The 24431-nt window shown below is 35.5% G+C and overlaps 1 long non-coding RNA gene across 1 annotated transcript in view; it reads left to right on the forward strand.

The window, feature by feature from the left end:
* LOC311607020 overlaps positions 1-16640 on the forward strand; it is a 28712-nt gene extending 12072 nt beyond the window's left edge. Inside the window, exon 3 of the long non-coding RNA XR_014782500.1 lies at positions 16485-16640. This is a non-coding gene — a long non-coding RNA (uncharacterized lncRNA). The remainder of the gene's footprint in view (positions 1-16484) is intronic.
* The last annotated feature ends 7791 nt before the right edge of the window (positions 16641-24431 follow it).

Below are 24431 nucleotides of genomic sequence, written 5' to 3' on the forward strand. Positions count from 1 at the left end.
GTTTACTTCACTGCAGGTGGAAGAGAAGGATCAGAAATAAAGTTGCAGGGTCACAATTTGCTTTCCAGGGTAGACCAAATGCCCTGTGTCTTCTAATACAACCATACATCCTAAAGCAACCTCAACCATGAGTGCGCTATACAGCCTGGATGCCAGACTTGAAATACATGCTCTTTGATGATTTTAGACCCAAACCATAATAGTTAAATTATATTTGAAATATGTGAAACTTCCCCTTCTGTGAAGAGATGTGTGTGTGTGTGTGTGTGTGTGTGTGTGTGCTGTCTTTTCAAATATATGCTTAGTTATGATAGATCCTACACATAAGCTCTCTGTTATTAAGTCAGTTGTGAAATGTCACATCAAAATAGTGAGTAAACTCCAACAAATGTATAGGTACAGAGTTTCTGTAAGGAGCGGGTTACAGAGTTTCAGACCTTGAATGAGCAGAGATTCTACTCACTATATGGCTGTATCAAAGACCATTATGCAAAAGAGTTTTATTTATTTCTCTTATTCCTTCTTTCTTTTTTGTTCACATTTTATTTGAGTATTTTTAAGATTTATTTCTCAGATATATATATATATCTTATGTCATTTTAATTCTTACTCCTCCATCCAACACCTTTCATTTCTCCCAGAAAATCCCTTTCAAGTTCATGACCTTTTCTTCTACAATTAATTATGTGATAAGTAATATATATGTACATATATACACACATATTCATCTGTGTTATATTTACAATGTATTATATTTGGCATAAATATTTATTTCTTATACTTACATGTCCAACCATTAAGCTGTGTCCTTTCTAGTCTATGAGTATTCTGACTATCAGATATAAGTAGCTGAAATGTAGAAATACATAACTTCCACTTAACTCAGAGGTTTTATTTTAAGCCACTTAGTAGCACTTTGTTGTATGAGCATAGAAAAGTAAATCTCTTTAAATAATATTATGCATATAATAGAGGATGGTCATTGTATCGTTGCCCTTCAAATAAATAATATTCAAATTGAATGCTCATTTTAAAATAAACATTGTTCATTAACTCTATTTTAATCAAAATCGTTCTCAAGATTATCTAGCACATATTTATATATTTCTCCCAAAGTGGAGGGAGAAAAGTTGAAAATTGTAACAAGCTATAAATTTTGTTAACTCGGTGTAGCACCTTTGGTTTTAATTGGCTTCATGGATTTTTGAGGCTTAATGAACCAATATTTTTTTCCTTTGAGGATTATAACACTGTTAAAGAAATAGGAGAGGATAAGGAAGATGAGAAAAAGGAGGAGAAGGAGAAAAATAAAGTGAGATAGGGATGTGACTACAACTGCTCTTTGGAACCTCCAAGGAAATAAAAGCTAAATTGAGATGCAGATTACATTGGAGAAACAGGGCATAGGGAATTCTGTGAGTCAAAAATTAACCTGTAATATGAACTTTGAAGAACTCTTGTCAATAGCCTGTTGGACTCCTTCAGAGAGCCCCTTATACAAATGCCAGTGTTTCCCATTCCTCGCTCTGGTGTTTACTATTGGTTCTGTCTGCAATGGTTCAGGGCCATTAAAAGCCTCTTCTTGGTGTCTGAGGATGCTGTTCCTTTACTCAAATACCTGTGCCTTCCAATCTGTTTTCCTTTCTAGTAGATATTTTATAAACAACTATTTGTTCAAGATGATAGTATGACCTCTACTGCAAACTTTCTTATCTGTTGAAATCCCTGTAAATTCCTGAGACTGAATTACTGATCACTGCAGTGATGAAAAAAAGTCAGTGCAATCAGTGTTTTTGTTACTTTGTCCGCCCTTTTGAAAGCATCCACTTTTGCATACCTATAAAATAGGAAAGCCTGTGACATGTGCCTTAATCACTTTTTTCATTGTTGTAACAAAAAGCTGGACAGAAGCAGCTTAGGGAAGAGTAGGTGAATGTACGCTGCCATTTTGCATTATAAAATAGAAGTTAGACTCGGAGGCAAGGTCAAAAACGTTACAGGTGAATATGAAATATCCCCATTAGCTCCTGATTTTTTAAACCCTTAGACTTCTGATGATGGCATTGTGTGCACCACAGAGGAACCACTAGGTGAACCCTCTGAAGGAAGCAGGTCTCAGCGAAGGCCTTGAGGCTCTGTAGCTTTGCTGTACTTCCTTGCTGCTTATGCCCTGGTTTCAGAAGCTACGTCTCTCTTGCTTTGTAGACTGTAGCCCTGATACTGTATGCCAAAACCAAGCCTTCCTTCTTGCACTGCTTCCATTCAAATGTTTGGTCAAAGCAATGAGAAACGTAAATAAAATTTACCTGAGACAGTGCCTCACCGTGTACCAGGCTAGTCTGATCCTTCTTGAGTTTTAAGAGTGCCGAACAATATCTTACTCTGCTCTACCAAACCAGATATTACCCCTTCACAAATACAAGTTTGTCGTTGTCAATCCAACTCAGAAATCATAGAAATAATATAACAATTTGTTCCAAGCCAGCCTCTGCTGATGTGAGCCTCATAGTCTCATATGTGAAGTGACAAGAATAGGTTTAGGATGCTGACAATCCTTCCTGGATATAAAACTGATTTAGTCAAAAATTAGCCCAACATAGAAGTCCTCTGAGAAACACCACCTAGCGAGGTTCTGGACAGATACTGGGACTTGAATTAGGGCCTTGGGAGGAGAGCTCAGAGTTGTATGGAAGAATGGGATACAGGCAGGATGGAAGGACTGAGAGCGGTCAGGAGCCCCACAGGGAGACCACCAGGGACAGCGGATCTGGACCCAGTGGGCCTGCACAAACTGATGCACCAGCCAAGCACAAAGCCTGCACGGTAACTGAATCCCTGTTCAGATGTAGGTGGTGGACAGCTCATGTTCCACGTGTTATGGGGAGTGGGGAGAGAGGGGACCACCTCTGACATGAACTCTGGTGCCTGCGATTTGATTGCTTCCGCTTGCCAGGGCGGCCTTGAGCTGTCACGGAGGAAGAGGGTGCTGGCTACCCTGAAAGGACCTGATAGACTGTGATGAAAAGTCAGGGGAGGAGCCTCCATCGAGGGTCTGGGAGGAAACTTGAGGATAAGAGTGAGGGGATAACAATCGGAATGTAATGTGAATAAATTATAATACACTTTTTAAAAACTTTGTACATATAGATACCCTCTAGCGTTTTGGAAGAATTTTATATAAACTGTGAATCCAAACTTCAGATGTGTTTCTTTCCTTGTTTATTTTAGGGTCGTCTTTCTTACTCCTTTATTATTTCAAGTCTTATACTTTGTAATTCATTAATCTTGGGAAGTGAATACCTACTTCATGTGAACTAACCACCTCCTTCTGGGGAAAGCAACTCTTTCTTTGCCACCAACACAACTCCGATGTAGAACTTCTCCTTACACCCTTGTTTTAGAAAATAAGACTTTCTCTTCTGTACACCAGTAAAGCAAGGTATTTGAACGGATCAATAGTAGAAACTCCCCGAAGTGCAGAACTGGTCTTTCTTCAGGTATCCCAAAGCTACTCCACTTGGCTGGGACCTAGTAGGCACCAGTGCTCTACTTCCGTCCTTGATTCTGTTCTCTAGGGCACCCATAGTCTCGCTAATGAGTACCTAAACTCACTAGACCCTCTTCCTAGCTACTGTCCATCACCTTTGAACTCACTGTCATCTGTGGCCAGACCCAGGACATCTAGGTTTCTGCCTGTGTGATACCCCTTCGTGGAACTGTTCTCCTTGTCTTGCTTAGGTGCCCTGCGATGCCATTTCTCTTCTTGCGCCTGCTGGCCTGTCACTAACACTGCATACTGCACCAGCGAGGGACTTCTTGCGCCTGCTGGCCTGTCACTAACACCGCACACTGCACCAGCGAGGGACTTCTTCGAGTCTATACCCACAGTTCCACTGAGATGTTAAAAGCTGGGACCAGTCAGGGTCTGAATCCTAAAGCACATGCTAGTCCCATGACCGAAAACAAGGCACCATTCTTTTGGTCAAGAAACTGACAGATTGGAAAAAGAGCAACCAACGAACTGAACACTCACCCAACAAAGCTGAGACTAGAGAACCACACCAAGAAACATCACAAACATCCTAACTGAAAATGCCTAAGCTTCATTGAAAACATGAACAAACAAGAGAATATGGTTCCTGAAAAGCCAGTTATCCTTTTAGAATTTTTCCCAAGAAAAAACAATTTCACTAATTTTTCTGAAGCATCAGATGAATATTAGAAAATAATAATTTTGAATATGTTCGTGGAACTTAAAGAGGATATGGATAAATGCTCCAATGAAGGCTGTGGGCACAGATGAGTGATTTAAAAACAATACAGAACAAAACAGAATCTGTCAAAGAAATAGAATCACTAGGTACCAAGCAGAAATGAATTTTAAAATGAAAAACTAAAAAATTAAACAGAAATCAATCAAACTAAAACAAACAAACAAACAAACAAAAACAGAGATCAGTATATGACTCAGTCCTTATCAGAGAAGTTTCTTCTTGCAGCTGCTGTGAATTCATATAGAAATTCAAACCTTGACAATAAGCACATAGTAACCTTGATCACCCAGCCCTAAATGGGATGTTTTGTCAAAGCTTTCCTAGGGGGTCCATGAAGATGAGGCAAAAAGATTTTAAAAGCCAGAGATGGTGGCTGTCTTCAACAAAACAACATCTTCTACACACAAAGTTGATGTCTATATCAAAACCACAAAGATATGAAGTATTCACATAATCTACATAAATTCAAGTCAGAGAAAAAAAAATCCCAGCACAGAGAAGGAAAAATGGGCATAAACTAGAAATGTCTCAGTCTATAGTCTTATAAAAAATTAGTTATTTCCTTAAAATATGCATCTAACTAATATATATGACTAATCCTTTTATGACCAAGCCACTGGTAAGAGGAAGACTCATGCATATCATACATGTGTAGGAATGTACAGCTGTATACATCTCATTCCTTAAGTATGTGACTGATTGATCCATGGCGATTTCACAAGAGTTTGATAGAGCAATGGACTATTCTGGTGTAGCATTTCCACTTTGGGTTCACTTACAAAATCTTTGTGTTTTTAATAAAACATTTCTAAAAAATGTTTTATCAAATAGAATTTATTCTTATGGCCTAAGTTTATAGCACATTATATCACGAGCTCTTTACATGCTACAATCAAATCCATTTCCTATTCAGAGTCTAGAATAATACAGTGATCTCTTAGGTCAAGCTTCGAACACCCAAAGATAATGAGATTTCTATTTCTATGTCTTTTCAATATTTTTATTCATTGTTGCATTGATCCTTCAAAATAGGTTAGCAAAATAAAATTATTTCTATAATTACAGTTTTAAAAATCACAAAATCACAGACTTAAAAATAGGAAGAAGCCTTAAGAAACTATTAGGAAAGTAGCAGCTTATGTTTCATAGATAGTTATTGCCATGAAATAGAGATATAGTGTTGCAAGCAGTTTGAGTTTAGGCATTCTGTTGGTGAATTGATTAGGAGCCTAATATGAGACTAACTAGAAGTTTGAGAAATAATTTAATCTGTTTATGTAACTCTGACTGGATTATTTTTCTATATTGATTACAATAGTGACTGAGAAGGTACTTTATAATATATGTTAGTTTGAAGATTTGCCTGGCATTGTATAAAGATCAGGTCACTTAAACAATAGAGATTTATCTTCTAACCATTCTGGTGACACAATCCAATGGGCCAGTCAAGACTCTGTGAGCTTCTGGACTGGGATGGATGGAACTTGGGAGGTTCATGTTTGGCATCTCTCAAGAATGGCTAGAGTTCTTAGAGCGAAGTCCGTGTGCAAGGCTCCAGGTTCCCATAGTGTATTACAACTAGCTCTTTTAATGAGATTGCCCATACCAGACAACAGGGGAAATCATTGTACAAACAGAAACAGAAACATGCATTCATACACACAGAGAATGAGAGAGAGACACACACACAGGAGAGAGAGAGAGAGAGAGAGAGAGAGAGAGAGAGAGAGAGAGAGAGAGAGAGAGAGAGAGAGACAGACAGACAGACAGACAGACAGACAGAGATACAGAGAGAAACAGATACAGAGAGAAAGAGAGAGAATAAAATATCTTCAAACAAACCACTATAGTGTATAATACCCAATGATAGGTTAGAAAATGTGGAAACAATATTGAAAATCACATTATAACTTTTTCTACTAATATGCAGAAATTGATAATGGTTCATCATATTCTAAAGCACATGATGGGAATATATAGTATTTTAATATTTTCAATATTTTTCTATAATTTTATTTTTATAATTTATCAATTTTAAAATATTTTTTCTAAATATGCTATTGACACATTGACACTGCCTCATATACTTGGTGTGTGTGTGTGTGCGTGTGCGTGTGTGTGTTTGTTTTGACATGCATCTGTGTTTGTGAGTGTGCATGACTAGGTATAAACTCATGGAGACCAGTAGTGGACACTGTCCTGCTTTGTCATTCTTCACTGACTCCTATGACACAGGATCTCTCAGTGAATCTAGAGATTGATTGGTGACCAGTTTCTCCAGCATCCCTTACGTACACTCCTTCTACAACACTAGAGTAACAAGCTTGTGCTTACAAATCCAGATGTTTCCATGTATGCTGGAATTTGAATACAAACACTCACTCATCCTTGTTAAACATGCAGTCATCTCTCCAGCTCTCAAATATGGTATACTAGGATTAATGCTGGCATTATGGGCAGTATAAATAACCACACCATTGATGTTTATTATATTGCAAATGTATTTTATGTGGATTAGTGGGGCTCCTCTGCCATGGTATGCTTATGGAAGACAGCGAACAAATCGCGAAGGTCAGGTCTCTCCTTCAGGCACGTGGGTTTCAGGGCGCAAACTCAGGTTGTCAGGTTTGAAGGCAGTCATGTCTTCTCACTGAGAGAATACTAATCTTTCAACTTTGAATAAAGTTAGAAGACTGAATTTTTTTAAAAAATTAAATACTATGTTGGAGAATGAGAGCATTAATAATAAATAAAAAGTATTTTAAAATTTCAAAGAATGACATAAGTATGAAAAGTACGATAGAATAATGGTTATAGCTATTTTAATACATTTAAGATAATGCATATTATTAAAAGGTAAGTATATGCATCATTGACAAAGACTAATTATTTTTATATAATATTGTAAAGATAGTAAAGCACATTCATTTATAGAAAGATGCAATCCAATACAATCAAAACTACTAAGGTGTATATTTTCATATATGCAATTTGAAGAGCTAAATTCGGATAGGATTTTTAAATTAATAACAAAAAAGTCTTTAAATAAAAATGAATTTGGGAACTTCTAATGGACAAACTCAAGAATAATTGTAAAACTATACTAATGGAGGAAGGAGATGATGAAGAGATAGACATGAAGGAATTAAAGATACTAGACATTTAAAAATGAATAAAAAGTCAGGTGTTATATATTAGACAGATTGCATTTATATTCTATTTTTGTAAAAATAATAAGCCATATATCTATCTTACATTAAGTATATACAAAATCATTTTTCTGATGAATATCAATAAAGGTATCAGAAAGTATCACAGGAACATTTTATTACATTAGCTAGAAAAAATACTCAAATATAAATGTATATATATACATATATTCACGTATCATAAATGAGAGACCCTTTCTCAAGGGAGAAAAGGAGGAATAACACAGCAGGACACTCAGCACAGTCCACTGCCCTCCATGAATTTATTACAAGTCACGAAAACTCACAAATGGAGATGTATTTACAACACTTATACATTCAGCACAAACATACAGGGTGAACACATTAACATATTTTGGAAATCTGTCAAAATTGGTAAATCAGAAAAATAAAATTCTAGGAACTATTGTAAAATATTAAATAGAATAGAATTATATATATATACATATATATTCTTATGAATGATATGAGTAATCTTTATTAAAAACATCATAAAATAGCCAAATAGAAGTATTAGCAAAGGTGGTCATTCTATTGATACAGGTGAGATATGATTCAAATATTTAACACAAATCAAAACACAACTAGTTATAATTTGAAAGAGGTATTTAAATCTGTAGAACCCAGAAACAATATTTTAATGGTAGTTGGTACATGAAATTGGAATAAGCTTCATTCTATGGATGGTATATATATATATATTCCAGTGGTTCCACACTATGACTCACGTTAAAAGACTGACAGGAGAAACTACTAGAAGAAAGTAAGGCATCTGGAGATGTCAAACAGCTCCTAGGAATATTCTGCAGTCCTTTCTGACTGCAGAGATTGGAGCTGAGCACAAGATCACTCTATGTGTCGCTGCCTCCAAGGCAGAAAAATATATATGTATGTATATGTATATATACATCTAGCCTTCCCTTTCTCATACAGGCATACAGATACACAAGACATCCATAATGTTAAAAAAACAAAAATAAATTGAAGTGAAGGTTAATACACTTAAATATATTGACAATCTGTGTATAATGATCTATGTATAATGACAACCTATGAATAATGATTAAATATCTATCTTCAAATATGTGCATGTTTGTATGTTTGTAAGCATACAATCTCATAAGATTTATAGTTTTCTTATAGTCACATATATCCACCATACATTATAAAATGTGTTATATGTATAATTTTAGAAGGCAACGAATAGCATATGTAGCTAAAAATAATTTACACTAATAAAAATACTGAGCAATATTTACAGATTCACTTCTAAAACACAATAATGAAAGGAGTTTCCCCTAAAGCCACCCTTAGGCTTGTGCATTTGAAAATATTCTTCAAATCTTCAAGAAAATATTAATCAAGGTGATTGGGAACTCCAAAATTTATGATGAGGTGTGCACAACACTCTTTCTCAAGATCACTATTTTAAATGTTCCTGATGTGCTAATAAAGAAAGTTCATTAACTTTAAATAGCTGTTTGGTGTTTTAAACAAAATGAGATGATGGCCTCCACTGACACCATTTAAAAAAAAAACCAAACCATGTCTATAATTTAAAGTACAAAAATAACTTTCCAGCCCACCTCCTTAGAGACCAAGAGGAAAAATATGTTATGATAGGAGAGTTGCCCTGGCCTTAAGTTTGATTCTTACTAACAGATATTTTATATAATAATCCAAAGAATGCGAGAATAGTGAGAGTTATTTAAATAAACATTTACTTATGTCATATTTATTTCAAGTAGAAGATATTGGTTTCAGTTTTTCAGGATTTTATATTTACTCACGTAAAACAATATTAGTGAGGAAAATATGATTGAACATGCCACTGCATTCAATCCTTAACAGACATCAGGAATATTGGCTAGCTCATCTATCTCAATTATCCCTGCAGAGGAAATTCCTTGAACTAGCATCTAGGTTTTACATACCTTAGATTCTTTCCCAGGAAATTCATCCAAAAGATATGATTCAGCAACTTCTGTACCTGTAATTCATCACCCTGAAGCCAGCAACAAAGGGCCAATTTTGTCTTTCTCTCCAGATTGTTGTAATTTTGGCATGACAGGGAGTGCAATTGTAGAGAATATTTGGGAAAGCAACTCACCTGGAGCATAAATGCATAACCCCATTTTGCTGCCACAAAACCACCTTCTTCACAGGCCTTGGTAGAAATGATGATCTTTTGATCTGTGTTTGACTGACTCGCATGCCTTTAAAAGTCCTTATCTTCATGTAAGCAGCCCAGAGAAATTCTTTGGGAAACATGTGCGCATGTTATTATGAATTACTAAAATTTCAACCTTTAATTAATCTCATACTTTTGTAAGAGAAAAGTGCTATTTTACAGTATATTGGGGATGTTAGCTTTAATAAAATTTTACAGATGGAATGAAAGATGCTATTGACCTAAACTATGGATATGAATTAGCTGGTTGACATAACCCATTAAAGAAAACCAGAATGGTCAGGTCTAATTCAGGACATTCTCTATGCCTGTAGGATATGAACACTTGTAAAATGAATATCAATAGTATGCACAACTGTATTGTGAATGCCCATGGAATGAATCTCCATAGAATGTGTGTCTATAGCATGATCATGAGTATAGCTTGAAAAGCTACAGTATAGAAAGTCATAATGCAATGCCATAGTATGGCTATCTAAAGAGTAGAAATTAATACTAAGACCATGCATCAGAAAAGGAAAACAAGAAATAAATCCACAAAACCCATTACTTTTTAGTGAAGGTGGAAGACATATATTAGAGAAAAGGATGGCTTCCTCAATAAATGATGTTTGTCCACATGAATATCCATGAGTAAAAAATTAAAGGTATATTAATGTTTCTCATTCTGTCATATAGTAACTCAACATTGGTCAAACACCTTAAGGTAAGATGTAAACTGCCACTGAAAGAAAATAAAGGAGAAAAAAATTGAACCTATTAGTTCAGGCAGTGATTATAAGACTCCAGGACCTCAAGAAACAAAATCAAGACCTGGAAAAAGGAAGATAATGTTCAAAACAAAAACTACAAAGCTAAGGAAACTCTGGAAGACAAGCTGCAGACTAAAATAATGCTATCACTGGTAGTTCATCTGCCTGATTAATAATCAGAATAAATAAATAATCACAAAAATGCTGATTTACAACAACAACAAAAGAGAAATAATTTATCTTAAAGTACAGAGAACTTAGATACACTATTCTCAAAAGAAGAAGCATAAATGGCTACACATATACCAGAAAGAAAAAGGAAAATGAAAATCAAAATTCAACTATGATCCTATCTAATTCCTGTATGGAATTCTCCTAACACAATATTACTGAAAGGGCAGAGAGTAGGAGTCGAAGGGACCTGTGTGTTCTTTATGGTAAGAATAGAAATTGGAAGGGATCATGTAAAGCTCTAAGCAGGATCCTTGAAAGAGTCAGCAGCTATTTGCTATGCTACTCCCGAGTGTCTCTAAAGAAAATAAAGGCACTTCCAAAATGATACCTGCACACCCAGGCTTATTGTGACATTTTTCCTGATATTTGATATAGCCAATCAGATTGAGCATTTGTCCACAGATGACTAAGTAAAGAAAATATGGTTTATACATCCAGTGGGTATTACTCAGCTACCAAGAACAAGAAAAACTATATCACATCATTTACAGGAAAATAGATTGAATCAAAGTCATGCTGAAGAAAACAGCAAGAACAGAGAGGCAAGTGACATATGTTTTCTCTCATAGGCAGAAACGAAAGAAAACAAACTGAACGTAGAAGAGGGAGCCCTAGGGAGAGTAAGAAGCCCCGGAGAAAAAGGAAAGAGAAAAAAATGGAGGAAGGGTAGACCTGATACATCACAATCTGTGCAAATATAGAACATGATGGTGAAATCTACTGATTTGTACATCTATATAATTTAACAAAGTAATAGGATTAGCAAATCAATTATTAAATATAAATATACGCAATAATGTCTAATAAACTGTAATATTACAATTTTCCTCTGAAGTTAGTTTTACAAACTCTTTTTAAAAAGGCATCAGAAGTTCTATTTAAATCCACATGTCAAGCAGCACTTTATTCATAAATCAACCATGATTTCAACGCTATTTCTTTTGGAAAATGATTATAAAGTAGCCTGGTTTCCTTTATTTTATAAAACTCTATTGCTGCTACCTAAATTACCTACCTAATTAGGTCTCCAATGAACAGGTGTGTAAACACACTCATTTTTAACTTTAAAAATAATTTCCAACACTCCTGGGTGCTGTTAAAAATACAGCTAATAAAACTAATGTTTAAGCTTTGTGAGGATGGTGCTGTTAATCAGAGATCTCTAAAGAAAAGGGCTACAAAAAACACTGAGTGTGAAAGCTAATGTTTGAAAATTATAATTGTGCCTGAATGGAGAATATAGTTTCTTGACTTTAAAAGTAGGTAAGTGGCACTTGTACCATTACATTAGTCACATTAATCATCAAGTTTTCATACAGAGGAATATAGTTAAGCACAGCAGCTGGTTAAATCATTAGGGATAATGACTTACATAACATTTTAAGAATATTAAATCATTTTCTATTAAAAAAGTAAATGAATTCTGCAAGTCAAATATATTCCATAGAGTTGAAGAAACAGAGTTCATGCACAAGCATCGTACTCCTTTGATCCGTCCCTAGAACACCATGTGCGGTAATAATAGCACACCATGTGCTGTAGTAATGGCACAAGAATCATACTCCTTTGATTCTTCCCTAGTACACCATGTGCTGTAGTAATAGCAAGTTAGACCAGCCTGTGCAGAAGGCAGCATTGTAAGTCTTCATAAAGGGTCCTTGCCTAGAACTGATCTTGAAAATTAATCTGAAACTGTTACTTTTTCCCAGGCTACTCTAATTACATTAGAAATTTTCAGTCTGATGATCTCCAATTTCCACTTTGGAAATTGTGGTATGTATGATTAGCTTAATGGAAAAAAAATTAACAAAAACAAAACTAGCTTCTGTAAGGAATGTTTCTAAGGATTTCCACCTTCCTTAAAGTCCTAGTTGAGTTGACGAGTACGTCAAACATTCTTCCTTCTTTTGGTAAGGTTTGCTGTAGGATCAGAGGGAAGTATCAGCGTTGAATATACAGCACTCAAGATGCAGAAGAAGATTGATATTTGTGTGTTCCAGAACAGTTTGGTGTATGAAGTGAGTTTCAGACCATCCAGAACTACAGAGTAATACCTTTTAAGATAGTCAAAATAAACCAAAGCAATAAAACAAGCAAACAAAATAATCAAGGTTAGACACATGGAGAGCTTTTTATGGAAACTAAAGAAATGTTCAATCAAAAATATGTTTTGTTCCCTCTTTCCACATAACTCTGTCTTGTGTCCAGTTGACAGAAAACTGAGCAGCACATGAAGCAAAGGGCACATATAGAAAATGCTATGTTCAAAGACCAGTGCTGAGATGCCTATGATGAAAAAAATACAGAGATTTGTAAGGGACTGGTTAGTGGTACAATAATTAATTTAGGTAATGAAAATTTAAGTATATTTATTCAAATAAAATGTGGTCACATATATAAGCATTTATTTCATTTTTCTAAGTTTGATCTCTGTTATATTCAATAAAAATACTAGCTCTCAATTAATAGAACTTTATTTCAAAAAAATCTTGAGCAAATAGTGCTGATCAATCTGGATGTCTACATGTAGAAGAATTCAAATAGATCCATTCTTATCACCCGGTAATAAACTTCAAGTCTAAGTGGACAAATGACATCAAAGTCAAAATACCTCTCAGAATGGCTAAGATCATAAACACGAGTGACATCTCATGCTGGTGAGGATATGGAGCAAGAGGACCACTCCTTCCTTGGTGGTCAAAATGCAAACTTACATAGTCACTATAGAAATTTATATGGAGTTTCCACAGAATCAATTCACCTGACTTTTAAGCATATACCCAAAGTATGTTCCCTCCTACCATAAGATCACTTGCTCAAAAATGTATGTTGTGACATTATTCATATTAACCAGAGACAGGGAAAAAAACTTAGATATCCCTCAAGTGAAGAGTGGATCTTTAAAGAGTAGTACACTTTACACAATTGCTTATTCCTCAGCTATTAAAAAGTTACACCAAGAAATTTGCAGGTGAGTTGAAGGAGCTAGAAAAAAAATCTTCCTAAGTGAGAAAACCAGAGCCAGAAAAGTAAATATGTTGTTTATTCACTTTTAAGGATATATTAGTCTTTAAGTAAATGATAACTAAGCTACAGCCCATTGATTCAGAGTTTAGGTAAAGAGAAAAGGTCTTGTGGAGAGGCTTGAATCTCTCTAGGAAGGGGAATTACATTACATTTTACAGGCAGATTGGCAGTGGGTAAAGATATGAGCTAGGGATAAGTGAGGGAGGGAAAAGATGAAGTGGATGAAAACACTGAAGGGAGAGAAAGCTGTAATTGGTGAGCTTTTCCTTGGTGATGTGAAAACCTAGCACAGGGTAACTGCCTGGAATGTATGAAGGTCAAGGTGATTATTTTTAAATTTAATCTCTTTACAGCCTGATACCAACCCCCTCCTTCCTATCCTTGCTTCCTTACACAACCCTCCCTCCTTTCCCATCTCCCCTTCTCAGAGAAAGGGAGGGCCCCAGTGGGTAGCAACCCATCCGGGCACATGATGTCACAGTAGGACTAAATGCATCCTCACCCACTGACCTACTAGGGGAAAGAGATCAAAGCAAGCAGCAGAGTCAGAGTCCCTGTTCCCGTGATTAGAGAACCCACAAGCTGACCAAGCTGCATATCTGTTACGTATGTATAGGAGGTCTAGGTTGTGCCTGCTCACACTTTTTGGTTGGCGGTTCAGTCTCTGTGTGCCCCCATGGGTTCAGGTTAGTAGGGCTTCTTGTAGCAGCCTTCATAACTCCGGCTCCCTCAAACCCTTCTCCCACTCTTCCACAAAACACCTGAGCTAGACCTATTGTTTGGCTGTGAGTCTCTGCATCTGTTTCCATCAGCTCCTAGATGAAGCTTCTTAGAAGACGGTGATCCTAGGTCTCCTGTCTGCAAGCACAGCATAGTATCATTGACAGTGTCACGGGCTGGCTCTCTTCTATGGGGTAGGTCTCAAGTGGTGAAAATTATTCGTTTGCCATTCCCTCAATCTCTGCATCTTAATGAACATACTTGTTGTAAGCAAGACACATTGTGAGTCAAAAGTTTTATAAGTGATTTGGTGTCATCCTCACCCTCCACTGGAAGTCCCATCTGGCTACAAGAAGTGACAAAATCAGGCTCCTTAACCTCTGCTGATAGTAGTCTCAGTTAGATAGGGTCAACCCCATAGACTTCCAGGAGTATCACCTGTCCCAGAAATGCCCTCCATGAATTTCCATTCTCTCTCCTGGTCTCTCTCTCCACCTGTGCTCTCTCCCCACCCACTTCTGTTACCGCCCACCCCCTCTCCCTTCCAATTCACTCTGTTCACCTACTTCAGATTCCTCTTTGACTCCTTATATGCAGTAAGGATGGTTGAAATCCCTAGATAGGATGAGGTAAATAGCTTAAGTAGAAAGGAAATGATAAAAATAACCTAATATATAGCTAGAAAATTCAAATGGCTATTTTACTTTCCTGTGTCATATGGAAGCAATCAAGTTAAGAACTTATTAAGCATTAGAGTTCAAGTGAGAGGCAGTCTCCACTCTCACCACAACTGTGGAGAATGAGCTGCCCATTGGCTAGCTCTGAATAGGGGGTCTAGGTTTACCGCATGCATTGTCCTTAGATGATACAGCAGTTTGTGCAGGACTCCCTGGGAACTCTGGTGCTCCCAATTTGCTCACTTCCCCTTGGTGGGGAGGTCCTGAGACACACAGAGGAAGTGGATGCAGGCATTCTGCATGAGATCTAATCTGCATGAGATCTAATAGGCTGTGGTCATATGGTGGGGAGGAGGTCCCCTTCTGTCAGAGGTCTAGGGAAGGGGAATAGTGAGGAAGAGCGGGGGAGGATGGGAACATGATTATACAAGTGAGAAGATAGCAATTGGGATGTAGTCTGTATAAATTATAATAAATCAAAACAAGAAAAGAACTTATTGGGCTTTGGAAGGGCTTACAACATACATCGTGAACTTTCTAATGGATTGTATTTCTAAACTGGATATAACTTTCAACAGTAGTTATTTTGAATATTCATAGCAGAGTCAGATTTTAAAACTCAAGTGGGTCCTTTTAAATATTGATAATATATTATTAATACCATTTAAAATCCTAGCTCAAATTTTGCTTAAATATGTGATTTAACATTATGAACATGACATAAAAATTGCTTTCCCTTTATGAGTAAACAAAACTCATTATTTGGTCAGTTTTGAAGCAACATGCACATTATTATGAAATGCTGTTCCAATTACAGAGCTTATTTTCCATAGTTCTATATCTATTCTAAAAATATAATTCATTTTGAAGATTCCAAAGCCAATATGTTAAATGTTTTCCTTTGTTCTTTCATTTATATTCTAACCAGAAAGCGTTTTTTAGTAAACTTGCTATGACTGCAATTTTAGGTGTAAAATATTAATGCAACTGAAAATGAAACACATATTGTTTATTAATAAACCTACATGTGTAGGCAACATTTGCATAAGAGCATTTTAAAATAAAGAACTTTTTTTTTCTAATAATTCTTCCTAATGAACAATGAAAACTATCTAACAGTCCAGAATAGAATGTTAATGCTTTTTGGGTGCATCAAAAAAAAAATTCCCTCAAAATAATAGATGTGAAACCTTTGCAGCTTTCAATAATGCAAAGTTGACTTTTATTTAAAGTACTTGGCAAATATCTAAGTATAAGTGTGAGTATGCTGTCCCTGAATGTACTGTGTTTTAGAAAGGGGTGTGGTCGGGTGTACAGAAATCTGTTTCCATGTTTTTACTCACTTTCACTTGTTTTGTATTTACTTCGTTTTAAAGTATTATTTTTTTTTTCTTCAAAAGATTGAGATTTGATATAAAAACCTGAAAACTAGAGGGAGCATACGAGAATATCACCCCTGAGAACAGACTGAAGTTTGGTTCACCTACTGAGATATTTATTGTTTGAGTCCAAATATGTTGTAAGACATTTGTAGAATGCTTCAACTCCCTGAATCATCGAGCAGGTATCACCTTTAGATAATTCAGAAGATGGCTTGTGCAGAGGTGCTAACAATGAAATATAACAGCTAGAAATTTTGAGTCTTTACTATGTATTAAAAAAAAAATACCCGTCACCCAGTTGTCCGTATATCAAAGCAAGTATGAACACAGTACACATTGCCCTAATTATATTTTAAAACCTTAGCCCTAATATGAATTTATGAGATCACAGGGTCTTTGAGGATGTCATTAAGACAAATGAGGACATAAATTTGAGACGCTGATCTGGTAGTTCTGAATCCCTTATGAGAAGTTGGAGAAAGACTGAAACATGCACAGAAATAAGAGTCTGGGCAGTTACAGTGAGAAGTCCAACACTTAGAAGCTAGGAAGGGAGGCTTCCCCTGAACAGCCCTTGCCAACACCTAGGCGATCCTAGAAAGCTAGCAAAGCCAGGTCTTTGTTGCTAAGCCACTTAATCTTTGCCACTCTTATGGCACAGTAAGTCATTAACTACAAAAACAATGGCAGAGTTCCATTATAACCATAATTTTACTGTTAGCAAACTGAGCCAGTGAGAACTGAAGAAATGTAAATTTCCTAAATCTGGGAAATGAGGACGAGATTTTTTATTTGTTTATTTGTTTGCCTTGTCTTTCTTGTGACCTCACTTTGCTTTTGAATCTGCTCTTATAAAGGTAGCTATGCACAGAGTCGAGTTTTTACCTCATTTATTACATACATAACCTGTTATCTTCTTGTGCTCAGATATCTACTATGACTACGAGAAAACAATCAGAGGAGTCAGAAAATGGACTTGACCTCTGGTAACTCTAGACATAATAGATTGCTTACTTACCTGAACAACATAGCTTGGAACATCAAAGACACTTGGAAAATACCAGTTGGTTAATATCATTAAGACTCTTTTTAAATATTGGCTTTTAAGAGTCTTGCTTTTTAAGTACTTACATAAAATAGCTTCAAAAAGTTCTTAACATTTTATCAAATGTTTATTTAATTGAAGATATTTGAGTTTTAGTGAGTAGTAATGCATTCCATTCACTATCTGCATGTGCTTATATTAAATAAAAGTTAATTAGGTATTTCAGAGGACGTGGGAGTACAAGCCCTTAAGGAAACTATGGCAAATGAAACTGTCTTGCAGAACCTACATTTTCTTCTCCCAATCAAATACTAATAAACATGATGCTCATAAGTGAAGCAGTTTGTCAACAATGCAAAATCATTACGTAAGAAATGAGCATTTTTACCTGGAAAGAACTGCGAATGATTATCTTCTGTGTTATGCATTTACTGACTTACATAAAAATAAACTTTAAATTCAAAAATTACCAGGAATAGAAAATAAATTCTCTATTGTAGTTCTGCCTAATAGATACCAATTTTCAAATATTTCCAACTGTCAAACACTGGTGATCCTTAGGATTGCTATGCTTCTGTGTTCACAGACAACAGATGTTAGTACATGGTGATGTCTGCATGCTAAAGCCATCATTTTCTAATTGTATTCATCACTCCTCTCCTAATACCATTGTATTCAGACTTGATACTAACATTTGTAATCATCCACTTTGTTTTGGTATTTTTTTCTTCATCCAATTTTGATGAAACTATTCTCTTCACTGTCCATATTTCAGGGTAATGGATATTAAGTATTATAAGAATTGAAAGATTTCCAGACTGACATTTAAAAAAAAAGATTTTAAATACCCAATTATATTATTTCAATAAGCAGACTCTTATTTTTATTGTTGTGTCACTTCTTAAAAGGGTGTTAAGTACAGTAGTCATACATTTTTATTCTCTTGATTAAAGTTTAAGAGCTTCCACGTTACTTAGCCTCTTTAAGTCTGTGGATTGTAATATGGTTATCCTGCATTATATGACTTATATGTACTTACAAGTGAGCATATCCTATGTGCGTCCTTGTGTGTCCAGGTTATTTCACTCAGGATGAACTTTTCCTCCTGTATCCATTATTTGCCTGCAAATTTCATGATTGTTTTGATTGCTGAATAGTATTCGATTGTGTAGATATACCAGATTAAACTCTTCATCCATTCTTCAGTTAAGGTACATCTGGGTTGTTTCTAGTTTCTGGCTATCATGAATAGTGCCGCTATTAACAAATGCAAATGCCCTTGTTGTATGGTGAAGCATCTTTTGGGTATATGCCCAGGAGTGGTATAGCTAGCTCTGGATGTAAATCTGTTCCCATTTTTCTGAGAAAGCACCAGGTTGATTTTCAAAGACGCTTTCCAAGTTGCCTGCTCTTTCATAACTTCCTCCTGGCACAGTGCCTTACCAGGTCCTAGAGGAAGAGGATGTAAGCAGTGCTGATGAGACTTGGTAGGCTGGTGTCAGTTGATAGGGGAGAGAGGCTTACCATCTCTGAGGACTAAGGGAGGGGCATAGGGGGGAATGGTGGTGAAGCCTGGAACCAGGAGGAGACAAGGGAAGAGGGCTACAATTGGGATGTAAAGTGAATCAATTTTTAAAAGTAAATTTGAATTAAAATGGATTTAGAAGCTCCACCATTCAGTCTCTACTGTTACCCAGGCACCAACACCAAGAATTATATTTCATCAGTTTTTCAAGAATTTGTAATATCATGATCCATTTTTACATTTTATAAAATAATGAACAAAACCTATTTAGGGAATCCTATGAGATGTCTTAGAGAAAGGAAATTGGCATAGATTTAGTCTGTGGTCAGTGCATTATACAGGATGCAGACATGCATCTGTATGAATGGGTGCTTTCTCCTGAAGCCCGTGATGATGAGCCCCTGGTGAGCATCCACTAGGGAGCTCAGCATGAAGGAAGAGTTGGGCTGTGTCTAATAAGAAAAGAGGAGTAACTCTAAGCACAGTGCCAGGTTCATCTCACATATTTGTTTTTGAGCAGAACCATCCATAAACTTTTCTGACTCGTATCAGAAAAAATGAGGGACAAGAAAAAAATTACAGATTATTCTCTGAATGTACTCCAGAGAGAAAACTATGACTTCACACTTTCCAAGAGACTTACTGCATTAATAATAGCAGTATCCAATTGGGGATAAAATTACTCAGACATCATGATTTATACAGGGGAACCAGAAGTAGCTTTCAACAATATTTGCATCAGGGAAACACAAATCTACCAGCAACATTCAATGTCCAGTAGGAATTTCTTTTATTTTACATATAACACTTTTTCTCACTGGGGACAGGGTCTGGAAAAGGTTAATTTTATCTAATTAGGTGAGTAATGATGGCTAGGCATTTGTTAAACATCATTTTACTATTCTTTTACAAAAAATTACTATTTAAATAAACGGACTTTATACTGTGAATGAGCCTAATCTGCTAATTAGAATATAAGAATGAGCAAAAACTGACTCTGTTGTCAAAGAAGAAACTTGGACAGAAGCTGCCATTGGACATGAACCATAATGTCAGTCCAGAGTCTCCAGCTTCTTTGTACCCTGAAGGTTATAGTAGTTTACTGTACCTGCAATGTCCTGTACATAGCAATCTACTCTACAGATATGAGTTTATCAGGCTTTCCACATTCACACCCTAATTCCTTTTTTAAAAGTCTATATACGTACAGGTATGTAGACAATTGTCAACATAGATATTACTTAATATTTTTTAATATAAAATGTGGTCCATGTGCTCACAGGTTTTGGATGGAGGATCCCCACCTGGGGAGCACTATACTAGAGGCTATAGAGGCTTTAGAATGCATGGCCTATCTGCAGTAACTTGATTAGTAAGGACATGCCTTTGAAGATAATGTGTTGTCCTGGCTTTTGTCTATATCTTGTCTGATGTAATTGAGGAAACCACTACAGACTCTTGGTGCCTGAAGAATAGCTCTTCATCAGGTAAATAATGATCTATTTACTCTTTCAACTATTCATTGCCATGATATTTAACTTTGTTTATATTTTAAAGACTAACTAGTTCAATAAATTTCATTATATTGGAAAAAAGATTAAGAAAAGTCTGCTTTACTGATGTTACTGAAAATCAATTTTCTCAGAGAAATATTTGGATACTATTTCTCAATATTTCTATTACATAGGCAGAAAGAAGATCTGACAGAAGGAGACACAGAAGACTGTGAGTGTGAAGAGATTATGTTACCAAATATGAATGATGTATTCTTTCTGAAAAGCTGATCATTAAATAGCCTTTCTACACTCCTACATTAGGCAGTTTTAGTTCTTTGGCACCATCTTCACAAAAAAACAACCGGTGAAAAAGCAACAGTTTCTTCATTCCCAAAGAAGAGAATCTCTATTCCTAAGTGATGGATGAATAGCCTTCTATTATTTTTTTCTAGAGACCATTATGATGGAGTCACATTTGAGGTAATTGATGCTCAACATCCGAGTTTACTACCAATATGACACTTCTAGTTTTTCCTTTTATGCAAATATGGAGTTAGCATTCGTTACTGTTAACCATTGTTTGCACCAGGTAGCAAGCCTGCTATTTTTCATTCTATTTAAAGCTAAATGTGACAATGGTGGTTCCCTGTGACAAGTAAAAGGAGTGTGGTTGTTTCTCTGCTTCTTTCAAAAGTAGGATTTAAGAGAAAAGTGACTTCCACTATGAAAGATCTAATTTGGACATAGGAATATAATTGAATATTTTGGAGTAGTTCAGTACATTTATATTTGCTGACATAACTAAACAGGAACATAATTCAAATTCAGATACGATCGTGCTTATTTTCCATAATATAGGGTATATAATCTTTTAGGAGACAGTGATTCTAGGTCTCACAAAATTCTGCATTTATTGAGAACAGTCACACTTTTAATTTTGCTCTGCATTGTCTTGGCAAGAATATCTGAATAGCAAAATGCACTGGATAACAGAAATGGTGTCTCTTTTACTTGCAGAAAGAGCAGATCTTTGAAGCCATCTAATGAAAAAAATTATATCCTTGGCACTTACATTCAGTTCTTGGGCAAAACCATTGCATATGTGGTAACAAACAGGTGACATAGAGGTGTTCACAGAGAGCAGCAGTAACTAGTGCAGCAATAACTCAGGCATTCAGTGGTACTCCAAATAAAGTACATCTCCTACCTGAACGAATGGCACCTTTGTCAGTATCTCTACCCAACATTGTTAGCTTACATGCCATCTAAAACTGACATTCTTCAAAATTTCATAATGCAATACTGGCATATTTTCAAAACTGAAAGTATTTAAGCAAAATAATTCTATAATATTACTTAAGAAAAAAGATGATACAAACAAATTTCTTTTGGGGTGTAATATCTTAAAAGAAGTCATAATAGTTGTTTACAAAAGGCTTAAAACCTTGTAAGTACACAACAGAATTTATTGCACATATTCACATATTGTTTATATATAACATATGTATGTATATGTATATATATATATATATATATATATATATATATATATATATATATATATATATATATATATATATATATCTGGAATTAACTGGCTCAAATGAATGGACTTAGTAATAATTTTACTGACATTGAGTAATTTTGTAACTATTTTTATGCACAGCTAATTTAGCATTGTATATTTAACAAAGTTTAGCGATAAGCTCTTTGGCCTTTCTCTTTTTCAGCTTGACATTGAAAGGCACAGATTAGGACCTGCAGATTACTTCTCCAGTGGCAATGGATTATTCTTTACATTTTAGCATTTCAAAATAGTCTTAGTCATGGACTATAGTGTAGCTACTGATTGAATTTATTTCATAAGCAACAATGATTATGAGAAAGGTTTACAGTTAAGTATTTTCTTCAAACTCATAATGCTACTTTAGACACTGCCAAATCCTGCTGCTCAACTCACATAGATTAATGGAATATCAATATTATGACTAAGATTATAAAAAAATAGCAGCTATCAGAAACAAAGGTAGTTTTAAAAAATATATATTAATTTTTTAATGAGTATAAAGACTAACTAAAGGCTTTGATAAGGGCTAATCCACAAATTGATAATACAACTTTAAAGTTTAAAAATCTTTCCCCACATTATCTATAACTTATTGGTAGTAATTGGTGGCTTGAATGGCAATGGTTCCACCCTTAAACTCATGTGTTTGAATGTTTGGTTCTCAGTCAAGGGACTGTTTAGGAAAGATTAGGATGTGTGGCATTCTGAAAAAAAAAAACTGTCACTGTGGGTTAGCTTCAATATTTCAAAATGGTAAAGAATACTGTACCCTAATCTATGCTCTATTTTCATCCACCGTTTTGTGGCTCCTTTTTCTTGGATCAACGTTAGCTCTCAGATACTGCTCCAACACCATGCTTTCCTTTCTATATTTTACGGTGTTTCCTGCCATGATGGTCCTCTCGAATTGTAAGCAAGCCCCCAACTAAGTGATTTCTTTTATAAGGTTCCTTGATCACAGCGTCTCTTTCCAGCATTGAAAGAGTAACTAAGAGTTTAATTGTGCAGACTATAATCAGTATCTCACTATACAGCTGTTAGTATTGAATTGAAGGCAATGTTACTTTAAATACAATTTATATTCAGCAGTAGGGCACCAAGGCCTAGCACACCGTTCTTTCTCCTACTCACTAAATCCTTACACACTTAACCTGTGCGACTGGTTACACCAATTCCTTGAACAACTGCAGCACTCTCATATATGACTTAAACACAGTCGTTGATGAAAATGAACAATAATGGAAACATTTAAAATAATCCAAAGGTAGAGTCCAATCATTCTGATATCTGTGTTAATAAATATCTTCTTGATGAACATGACCAATAATTAAGAAGAAACCGTTCAAATGAGTTCCTAATTGGAAACCGTCGATTGTAATGTAGTATCTTTAACTAAATTGCTTGATGTCTATCTGTTAAGTAGTTCTGGACTTGGTGGAGCAAAACCACATAGAGCATTTCAGTATGGACGCAGACTATCAGCTACTGAAAGGAACTGACGTTGAAGCATACTTATAATAGTCAGAGATTCATTGCTCATTAATTTCAAAATAAAATAGAACTTCAACTGGCCAATGACTCCATAACCAACCAACAGTAACCTGCCCAAAACACAATGTGAAATGCATATAAGCACAGCAGCCTGTACAGCAGTATTTCCTAGTTCAAATACCATCTGTTTCACATATGAAGTGCCCAAAATATTTAAGGCATATAGTGCATAAATCACATTATCTCCCAACAAAATACACCTGCGTCTCTGCATATTTTCTTGGTGTACGTCATTTAGTGACATAATATCATTAGGGTTTCTTGATACCATTTATTTTTAAATCATATATGACTGATATTGTGCATAAAGAAATAAATTTGAGCTTGAGATTCTAGTATAAATGTTTGGCATTAAATGCATTTTGTCTGTTGTTATTTTGTATGGTAAAAAAAAAAAAGCTCTTCATATAACCTAAATAATTTTGTTTCAAAGGTTAGACTGTTTGCACAATTATTTTTGTGAATTTGTAAGTGTGCTGAGCCTTAGCTAGCCTGCAGAGAGATGGAGGTCTTGGAAAAGACATTTTCAGTTTTCTGCTAAAGCAACTTTAACATTTTCCATAAGCACTTTCTTGTGGGAAGACCCCTAACCCCATTTGCTTGTCAATTTCTGAGGTTATTCGTATAATTTTAAGTAAAGATGAAAGTCAATACATTTAATAGTATTCTTGGCATTTAGGATTTTAAAATGTTAAGGCTGCACTGGGGTGGAGATTGTGAAATCATTGGATCTATTGAAAGTGAATTGCTCATTCCATCGAAAGTTAACATTATCTCAAAT

Source organism: Acomys minous (assembly GCF_964271855.1).
Source record: "Acomys minous genome assembly, chromosome: 10".
Lineage (NCBI taxonomy): Eukaryota > Metazoa > Chordata > Mammalia > Rodentia > Muridae > Acomys > Acomys minous.